The sequence below is a fragment of the Pseudopipra pipra genome, chromosome 1, assembly GCF_036250125.1.
Source record: "Pseudopipra pipra isolate bDixPip1 chromosome 1, bDixPip1.hap1, whole genome shotgun sequence".
Taxonomy (NCBI): domain Eukaryota; kingdom Metazoa; phylum Chordata; class Aves; order Passeriformes; family Pipridae; genus Pseudopipra; species Pseudopipra pipra.
This window is the reverse complement of record NC_087549.1, coordinates 35100800-35110129: the sequence shown is the minus strand read 5'-3', so window position 1 is coordinate 35110129 and position 9330 is coordinate 35100800. Positions and strand designations below refer to the sequence as shown.

The window sequence follows — 9330 nt, the reverse complement described above, 5'->3', positions numbered from 1 at the left end:
GACGGGGCCGGGGGGAGGGGGCGGGTCCTCCCGGCGCGGGGAGCCCCGTAACGCACCGCCGCGAGCGCCCGCGAGCCGCTCCCGCGCCCGCGGCAACGGCGGCACCTCCCGACGGCGAAGGAATGAAAAAGTAACGGCGGGGCCGCCCCGCGCGGCAAAACCGAGCGTCTCCTTCGAGCCGGAATCGAACCAGCGACCTAAGGATTCCCGCGGGCTGCGCCTCTACAGTCCTCCGCTCTACCAGCTGAGCTATCGAAGGGAGCTGGGGGTTACCCCCGCTCCAAGGTACAAAACCTTGCTTCCCGCCACCACCGGTAATGCGCGTCGGGATCCCCTTTCCGGGAACTGGGCCAGGATCCCCTCCCCAGGAAGAGACGGAGCGTAAAAACCCGCTGGGGACCGAGACCCGGCGGCTCCCGCACCCTCCGCGGCGCTGCCGGCGGGCCGGTGAGCGCAGGGATGCGGCGCTCTCGGCCGCTCCCGCTCCCGCGCCGGGCGCGATGTGTCTGGCAGTGCGAAGGCAGCGCTTCCCGCTTCCCCCCCTCGCCGAAAATTCCATGCCCTGTGGGTTACACGCGTGCCTGAGGAGCGGGAAGTGCGGGTCTCATCGCACCCAGCCATCGCTGTGTTCCTGCTCCAGTGTTCCTGCAGGGTTCCTGCTCCAGCCACTGCACTGGTTTATTGAGAAAAGGTCACCTCAAAGAGAATCACAGAATCAATTAGGTTGGAAAAGGCCTCTGAGATCATGGAGTCCAACCTATGACCAAACACCACCCTGTCAACTAGACCAGTTTTTCCTTAAACACCTCCATGGATGGTGACTCCACCCCCTCCCTGGGCAGCCATTCCAATGTCTAATCACTCTTTCTGCGAAAAAAATGTTTCTAATGTCCAACCTAGACCTCACGTGGTGCAGCTTAAGACTGTCCTCTAGTCCCATCACTCGTTGATGGGAGAAGAGACCAACCCTCACCTTGCAACAACCTCCTTTCAGGTAGAAACATGGCACCACATCCTCATGTGGCTGCGCTGACAGACACGTGGACTCTGTGGAGCTCCTAGGGGAACAGGATGGAAGCACCTGATGTGAACACGTGTTGGCAACTACACAGCCAAAGAAACACTGAAGGGTAGGGGCAGTGTTTAAAGGTGCTCACCCATAGCTCACATCCATTATAGGGCCCAAACACAAGCTTTTCCCTTTATTAAATGCAACTTGATTTTTACTTTAATGGTCAAAACGAATCACCAAAACAGCATATCGTTTCTTGTTACAAATACATTTTTTTCAGTGGTTTACTTACGGAAATCTGCTCACCACCACCACCATCACAGTGGTAACAACCTCGTGACATTTATCACCAGGATAAAGTACAAGCTACATTCCAGCAGAACCTTTGTGTTTTCTAGGTATTCCTCTAGACAAAAGTCTTTATCTGGAATCATAGAATGGTTTTGGTTGAAGGGACCTTAAAGATCATCTCATTCCAACTCCCCTGCCATGAGCAGGAACACCTTCCACTACACCAGGTTGCTCAAAGCTTTATCCAACATGCCTTGAACACTTTCAGGGATAGGGCATCCACAACTTCTCTAGGCAACCTGTGCCAGTAAAGAATTTTTTCCTAATAACTATTCTAAATCTATTCTCTTTCAGTTTGAAGCCATTCCCCCTTGGCCTGTCACTGCATGAGATGCTCCAGTTACACTTTAAATTGTATTTAAAAAGAGATGCTCCAGTCCCTTAATCATCTTTGTTGCCCTCCGTTAGACCTGCTGCAGGAGCTCCATGTCTCTCTTTTCCTGAGAAGCACAGAACTGGGCACAGCACGCCAGGTGAGGCCTCATCAGGACTGAATAGAGGGGCAGGATCACCTCCCTCGACCTGCTGTCAATGCTCTTCCTAATGCAGCTCGGGATACCATTGGCCCTCCTGGCCGCCAGGGTACACTGCTGGCTCATGGACAGTTTGTTGTCCACTAGGATGGAATTCACAGAAGTTATCTGTATAAACGAAGCCCTTTATGGAGTCTATACATCCCCGCAGCATTACGGATGTTCCCATACGCGGGTGTCTCCGAGCGGGAACGCCGGGCTCGCAGCGCCCCCTGCGGGGGCACAGGGGAAACTGCAGCGCTCACGGCACGGGGGGGGGAATCGCCCACCAAAAAATCCAACTTCACTCGCATCACAAACCTGCTGTTACAAGGGCGAACTCCTATCGTTGCATCTTTCATGGAGGAAAAAAAAAAATCGTTGGGGTTTTTATTTGTAGTCTTTGCCTGCTGCTTGCTAATAGGCGTTCAGCACCAACCTGCCTTCCCTGTGATGCGCTTTTAGTATCCAGAAATGACAACGCAGCAGGTTTCCCCACATCAAAGCTCTGACAGGAGTCTTTGAACTACAAAAGCCATAATCAAAAAGTAATAAAGACCACTCTGAGACAGGATTTCTGTTGTCAGCCTCATATGGCATGAAATGGTATCTTTTAGCACTCATTTATATTTAATTCAAAGTGAAAGGAGCCCAAAATGAAAATATGGTTGTCTAAATAGATACTTTCTTCTATATTCCCACAGTAACACATGTGTTCCTAATTTGCAGGAAATAGATCTTGAAAGCATTAGCTGAAACAAACTGCTAAATTAATAAGCACTGATGGTCCTGTTGTTAAGTAGAATAATAACCTAAAGATGCAGTTTGTTATGACATCCAGTAAACATTCTCCTTGTAGTACATCAGTAATTACACACCCCACTTTTTTCTTTCTTTTTTAATCCTGTTACTGTCCTGTGTGACAAGGTCTAGTGTTTGGAGTTTCTTGTGCTCCTACATGACAAAAAAAGAAAAAGTATGGATATGCATCCCCCTCTCTTTATTTCTTCTAGTAACTTCACAAAACCAAGCCAGAGGTCTACTTCTCTCTTCAGAGACCTCACAGGAAGTTATTTTTTCCAACTGTTCATTTAAGAGCATCCCTAAGAAAGAAGGCGCAAACTGACACTCTGTAGCGGGATAGGGAACATCTCCCCCAAATGCTACCATTTTCAGGGACTGTCCCCTCCCATTCCATCAGGACTGTCAAGGCCCACAAGCCACCAGGCTCAACCTCGATGGACTTCTGGTAGGACATTCACCAGCTGGCAACATCCGAGTCCTATTGTGTTATCTGTCTGTGGCTGTCCTTCCCAAGACTCCCTTGTGAGAAAGGAGAGCTCAGTTCCGATCTAGACCTAAAGAACTTGACCAAGTGCAAAGACATTGCTGCAGGTTCAGGATGTCAGGATGAGGTAAAGGTCACTCCTAGCTCATGGACCTTGAGTCACAGTGGGCATACTTACAGTGGCACTTTGCCACTTCCCCACTACCTTAGGACTGTTTAGCTGTGTCTCCTGACAAATCAAAACCAAACATCGTTAGAATCAGCTGTTGGCATTCGGATCCTACTTGGGTTTTGTAGTGTTGCACAAGTGCTAGCAGCAGTGGGCAACCCACTTCCAAAGACAGAACACTCACTCTTACCTGGATGATTTGATAGACAAAGCTCCCTGGAAGATGCAGTGATGATCCTGTCATTTGTCCTGTTATTTATTTCTTCTTGTTTAGTTTCCTGCTGATCTGCAGTGGAAAAATTTGTATTAGGCATTCATTATGGCTCTAACAGCAGACTCTGCTCTTGCTGAAAAACAGGTCCCTTTCTGTGCAATGCTGATATTTCAAAAAATGTCACCCAGTTGCAGTGGTATAAAGGTACTACAATATTAGACCATATGTTAATTCCATATGTGTATTACTGGGCTCATTTGTTACTGCTCCAATTTGTTGAGAGTTCCATCTATTTCCTGATAAATCCTTTAATGAATAAAACAATATCAGTCATGACCTCATTGCTTATTGTTACAAAGCTGAAATGATGGAAAAACTCTGAAGTTACGTGCAGAGGATTGTAATTCTTTGCTGCTATGCATCAGAATCTAGTTGTGAATTCAGGCAGCCAATTCAACATTTATCTGGACAATAAAACAATATATGGATATTCCCCAGGAGGCACAGGGCTTAACACCACTGACATGAAGTTAATAATCAGTCTGTCCTAAACCCTGTAGGTTGTTGAAAAACCCTGTAGGTTGTTTCTCTTGTAACAAGAGAAACCCATCTTTGTAAAGGTTATTTTTACCACAAATAATCAACAAGGCATGCAACTGAATTCTTGCTATGAGAGAAGAATCTAGCAAAATTCCTAGAAGGAATTCCTAAGATCAGGAATCAGATTTTTGAATTGTGGACAAGAAGTAGTTTATTTCCTCAGCAATCAGTTTCCCAACCGATTGCTCCCAGTCTCATAGAACTAAGATCTATAAAGTAAAAGAAACACTTCATGATTGCTAAAATAAAGGAAAAGCTCACTGTAGGTGAGCTTACAGTTTTTTTACCCAATACTTTCCTTTTAGTAGTCTTCAATGCTTCATCACCAGTTCCCCTAGTGACTGTAATCTTCAGAGCTCAGCACTGGCTGAAACAGCAAATATGTCAATCAAACCACATGCATCCATCAAGTCTTCAGCTCAGCTGCTTGACTTGGTTGGAATTCAATGTCATAGCACCACTCATTCAGCACCCAAGGTGTTGTGGCTTGCATCATCCCTGTGGGGGTTGAGTTTCCTCCCCACGTTTGGAGAAATTCATGATAAAGAGCACAAGGGTACTCACCAGATACTCTTTTCAATTAAAATAGTTCTCCATATGACAGCATGTTATTACCTGCATCTGCTCCATGTCTCAGTACCAAAGATCCAAGCTTGTCATTCATACTTGAGTCATGTCACAGTCAGTTCAGGGAAGCTGCAGTTCAGAGCAGTTTCAACTTGCTGTGTGCCTTCAGAGTCATACTTACAGGTTTGCTCTTTTTTCTTTTCTTTTTTCTTTTCTCAACTGTTTGTTATTAAAGTTTCTGAAGGGCAACTCATGGCTGCTGAAAATTACCTGATTTTCTCTCTAAATGCTTCTTACAACATTTTCCTAAGATGCTAGGTCTTATAGGAACAACAACTTCACTCAGAAGAGCTAGCAATTCCATGCACTTTGACTCAACCTACTTATACAGCCTTTTGGAGAGGGAAAAAAGTGCTGTTACCTCTGCCTAACTCAATTAGCCTGTGTTCTGACACAGACGAATTGCATGCACTTTGTGATTTCATGAATTCTGCTTTACTGTATCAACATTATTCATGCTAGTGTAGGGAGAGTGGAAATGTAAGGCTAAAAGGCCATCATATCACAAAAATACCAAAATAATCACGTGTATCTGGATGGGCTCAGAATTTATGCTCATGCCTCTGTGACAATTATGCACACAAAACATCTTGCACATTTCCAAAGCAGCCCATATCACCTTATCAAGGAGGCTGTACAACTACTTCAAGAATTCTGAGGTGGCCTTGGGATGAAGCCTTGAACTGAAAACAACAACCACAGTTCCCAGGCTCAGAAGATCAATTAAGCAGCTCCAGGGATAGTACCAGAGACCGACACTAGGATCCTCTTGCTCAGAATGCAAGGAAGTGGTGTCAGTGCACAGCTCAGATGGATGCTGCCACTTCGAAACCAAGTCCTAAGCCTCACCTCATCTGCTATGCAAGTACAGCGGCAGCTACACTGATTGACAGTATTCCTTTGAAGGGACAAATTTCATTTGGCAACCACATCACTTATGCTTTCCATGGCATGGGCATTAATTTATATGAGGCACTATCAAGGCAAACATTACTTTATAAGGGCTAAAAGTGGAACAGCCTTGAATCAATCAAAGGGGGAGAAAACATTCCTAAACTTACACTCAGATGTTACACTTCAAGATTAATTATAATATTAATCTCAATTAACAAGTTTACTAATTTCTTAAATGCCACTCATTTATTTTGGAAATCATGGAGGAATAATTTTATTAGTTTTGGTCAGGTATGCAAATATTTTTTAAAAAATTTACTCCTTTCACAAACATACCTACAACTTTGGAGACCAAAGAGAACGTTTGGAAGTCACCTGTTAATCATGTATTACAAATACATATTGTCCCATGCTGTTTTGGAATTACATTCTAATAGGTCATTGCTACAAATGCAAGAGAAGTCAACTTAATCCTTAGATTTTGTTCACCCCAGGAGTAAACAATTAGTCCTAATAAAAGGGACTAAAGCAGTCGGATCCAGACTGAGCCAACCAAATGATCAGGCAGCAGTAACAGTGTCTCAGCAGCAGCCTAAGCTAGATTCAGGCAAGCAGCCTAAGTTCAACAGTATCCTGAGAACAGAAGAAAAGCACTGGCTTGACTTTCTACCCCAAAAATCAAAACTACTTTATAAAAAGAATAGTGTTCTGATCTCCAACTTTCCAAACCAGCAAAAAGACTACTAAAAGACTCCTGATTACAAAAACAAGTCACAGAGGCAAACCTGCCTATATTACACCTAGCAGTCCAAAAGGTGCTTGCCTCTGCTGCTTGCACAACTGTAGTTTACCTCTTTTTTCCAAGGCACTGTTGCTCTCGTGCCCTGCAGAATTCTAGCAGGAGGGGAGAAGAGAGAGCAGAGGGTGCTTACAGATGAAAAAACTGCACACGTCCATCCTAGCTCTACTTCTGCAGTCAGAAAGAAGTGTTCATGGAAGGTTCTTAGTTACTGCAAATGTATTTACCAAGTCTGTGAAAGGACTCAAGTTTATGAGTTTCCAATGTAGAACCTCAGGGTTAGGGTTGGAAAGATACAAAACATTAAATAAAAAGATTACTTTCACAGTGGACAATAGATATCTTGGAATTTTTTTTCTACAGGCTTAATAGAGACCTGACAGAGTTCAAAGTTTCCGCACTAAGAAGGGAATGGGCTATCCCAGCTGACTTCAAATGCATGGAAGAAAACAAACAAAAATGTTGGTGAATATGGCAGGGTAAAGAAGTACTTAAGGTTAGGAGAAACAGAGGGAGCAAAGAAATAAATACTGGCATCTAGTTTCTTCTAGCGTACCATGCCTTGACTTCTTATTCTGAAAGCAAAAAGAAGCAGGTACTCTTGACCTTTATTTCCTGCATCCCTCCTGCTGTCTGAAAAAATAATTGCTATTTCCAGCATGTGTCTCAGGAAGCCAAGAAGTACCTTATTTTAGAAAAAATATAGGGGGGAAAAACAGTATTCTTGTATGTGCAATGTTCAGATGTAAGATTTAAGTATGTACTGAGCGACACTTGAGCAGATTTGAGCACACAAAAAATTAGGAGTTATTTCATTCCCCATGCTTTTAAGTTAGGCCACTGCCTTTTCCGGCTCTTTTCTTGCTGCCATAAAACCTACACCATCATGGGGCAATGACTGGTGACATCTCATCCACCGGGTTGGAAAGTATGTATTGGCAGCTTCTGCTTCTAGGAGAAAGGAGAGGTGGATCTCAGGGAATCCCCAGATTTACAGTGAGACAATGCAGCTTCTAAAGTTCCACCATGGAGATGGAACACTGTGGAGGTAAAACAATACAAAACACGGTTGCCCTACAGAACTACTAGCTGAATTTTTAGAAACATGGATAAATCCTTATGTATGTTCTTCCCTCTCCTGAATATGCTGACAAGTCCTGTGCTCTCTCTAGGAATCTCCCTTCATTTCCTTCTGTGCCATACAAGGCTTCCATGCTTGTAACAAGGTTTTCATTTCCATCAGTTTAATTTTTGTGAAATTGGATCATTTGTTGCCTTTGACTCTAAAAGCAGGAGTACAGAGGGCAATAAGCTTACCAAAACATTCATGGTAAAAATGATTCAGAAGTCCAAGTTACAGATGAAAAGCAAACAGGAAAGCCAGCCCAACATCAGAAGAGACCTCTTGAGGATTTGCAGAGACTGCACAAATGCGTGTGGGAAAGGAGAATTTAGGTTTAGGAGGTAGCATCTGGCAAGTATCCCTCTATCTTTACACAACAAGGTGACAATCTGAAAGAAGTTTCATTTTAAATAAAATCTTATTGACAAAATAGCCTGTAAAATCAAGCTTTCTTACTGTGAAAGAAGTTGTTTGAACCATGCCTTAAAGGTTTCTAAGAAATGACTGTGCATTTCACCCAGCCAGGCTCCACAAATTGTTGGGTAATTAGAACCACAGCATCTTCTAAACCTTCTTCTAATTTCTGGTAACTTCCTTCCATCTGCCATCTTTCTTTTAATTCTTCACTTATTGAATACCAGTTTCCAAGCAGCACAGACCCAGTCCAGATCTACAGGATCACTTTTGAAGTGAAATTAGATTTGCTACCAGCAAGACAAGCCACTAGAAGTATTATTTCCAGCAGAAAACAAAATTAGGTAGTCTTTTAAAAATAGAGGTGGATAAAATCCAAATACAAGTCTGTGCAGCTGTCTCATAATCAATGCTTTTTCTTAATAGAGAATAATAGTCCTTTCTGAAGCCTCTTAAAGCACCTGCAAGTTACTGCAACAGAGGTCACGCTTACACTGTAGCCTAACATCTTTGATGGTATTAATAAATGTTCAGAATCACCCAGTGTACATCAATTTAAGTAATTCAAATCCAAATAACCCATTTCAAACCAGTTGTGGCAACTGGGTTTCTGTAATGTCAGCTTGGCCATCAAGCCTACTATGGATCCAAACACCTACTTCTTTTATCAATTTTTGAATAATACTCTTAAAACATCACAAATCAGCAGAAGCCAACATATATCAAAGCCTCCACATCAAGCAAAGCGACATCGTTTCGCTTCACTTTTGCAGTCAATATAGGTGTTTGAATTGACTCTTTGTAATACCAAAAGTACCTTCCACAACTCACAACATGTGCTGATGAATAGCCAAGGTTCACTCTCACCCTGATCCTAGGAATAAGATTGTATTTTGAGGAGCCTTTTTCTGAAAGGAAGCTGGGGTTTTGCAGGGATGCTACAACAGATTTACTATGGACATATATATGAAAAAAAAAAGAGAAAAAAAACAACAAAGAAACAACAACCAACAACTCAAACCCAACAACTCTAATCTAACATAAAAATTTAGACAGATATTAAGACTATACAATTAATAGCAGAAGTAAAATGAAAACACTTTGAAAACACACTTAACTTTGTTGCTTCATACGTTCAGTGCTGGTTTTGGCTCACATTATAATCACTGCATTAATAAAGATGAGCAAATTTCTAGCTTAGCATTAAGCATTTAAGCTTTTGAAATACAAATCTTCCAAAGGATAATTTTCAATTCTTCATGATACAACATGCAATCAAAATTAAGTCCATGTATTTACACTCATCATTTTAAAGAATGCTTTAATG

At 42.8% G+C, this 9330-nt stretch overlaps 1 non-coding gene across 1 annotated transcript; it reads right to left on the bottom strand.

Annotated features, from left to right (window-relative positions):
* Window positions 1–169: 169 nt before the first annotated feature.
* On the bottom strand, window positions 170–259 carry TRNAY-GUA (transfer RNA tyrosine (anticodon GUA)). Its single transcript is given in 2 exon segments — window positions 170–205; window positions 223–259. It is a non-coding gene; the product is annotated as a tRNA-Tyr (tRNA).
* Between the last annotated feature and the right edge of the window lie 9071 nt (window positions 260–9330).